The sequence below is a fragment of the Octodon degus genome, unplaced genomic scaffold (assembly GCF_000260255.1).
Source record: "Octodon degus isolate 3935 unplaced genomic scaffold, OctDeg1.0 scaffold00062, whole genome shotgun sequence".
NCBI lineage: Eukaryota > Metazoa > Chordata > Mammalia > Rodentia > Octodontidae > Octodon > Octodon degus.
Genome location: NW_004524638.1, coordinates 9,499,889 through 9,501,108, shown reverse-complemented (window position 1 = coordinate 9,501,108; position 1,220 = coordinate 9,499,889). Strand labels below are relative to the sequence as shown.

The following is a 1,220-nucleotide window of genomic DNA, read 5'->3' as shown; positions in this document are numbered from 1 at the left end:
GGTCCCTGTGCTTTGCCAAGCTTGTTCTAAGTAGGTGCCTTAGACCACCGAGCCATCTCACCAGCCCCTTGAATTTTTTTATAAAGTGACATAATCTGATGCCTATTTTTGAAAGATCATTTTGGTAGCAGTATGAGACACTAGGAGAAAGGCAAGACGGCCTAAATTTACTGAGTCTTTAACAAATACCTATGAACTCTTTCAAACTTGTGAAGCATACTTTTTTAAAATCTTAAAAAAAAAAAGGAACCAAACTCGGGCCCTCACGCTTGCCAGGTGCTATGCCGCTGAGCCGCATCCCTGTCCCCTGTGAAACACAGGCACTCAGTGAAACTTACTTTCCCCCACTAAGGTGTGCTGCAACAGTCATTGCGTTACAGATGAGAAAATGAGAGCACAGAGAGGATTCCACATGGGCCAAATCTGGCAAAACTGCACTGGAGCTTCCCTGGGGAAAAGAGGTCAAACTAGGCAGCAGCAAAGGCAAAGGGGAGGTGGAGGAGGAATCCAAGTGATTAGGAAAGTGGATTCCAAAGGACATGGGGATGCCTCTGCACTGGAATACAAGCAAGAGGACTACAGTGGCTCCAGGATAAACGCTGCTGCCCACTGCACAGCACAGTCCTTGCCCAGAGGAACATGAACGGGATCTGACTATTCAAACCTTCAGTGCAATCAGGTGACCAGGAATCCAGCTGAGTCTGAAACACACACGATAGAAATCTCTTCAGCTTGGGACATATGTATGCTAGGGGAAGTGGGGGAAAATAAATTTTATCAGGGAGTGGCCTCGGAAAAAGTGAAAGGAAAGGAAGCACCTGCCCTTCAGACACCAGAGGCTACCTGCTGGCAAGAGCATCCCTGTGCTCTGTCACATCTGCCCCAACTAGAGCAGAATGAAAGCCTCTGGACCTAAAAGGTCCACAGCACCTGGCTCACGGAACACCCCTGCATGACTACTGGGGAGCTTTTCCTTTCATTATAATAAACATGCATTTGGAGAAAAAAAGAGAAGGGCATGGTGGCACATGCTTGTAATCCCAGCACTTGGGAGGTTGAGGCAGGAGGATCACTGTGAGTTTGAGGTCAGCCCAGGCTACACAAGCATGTTCAAGGCCAGCCTGGGCTACATGGCAAACAAGGGACACAACAGGTCTGTTTAGTTTGAACTTTAAAGAAGCATAAAATCTTTTGGTGTTTTTGAGACAGGGTTTTGCTAT

The 1,220-nt window shown here is 47.2% G+C and overlaps 1 protein-coding gene across 1 annotated transcript in view; it reads right to left on the bottom strand.

Annotated features, from left to right (window-relative positions):
* Nucleotides 1–1,220, bottom strand: part of Atad2 (ATPase family, AAA domain containing 2) — a 74,274-nt gene that overhangs the window by 12,322 nt on the left and 60,732 nt on the right. The window lies entirely within an intron of this gene.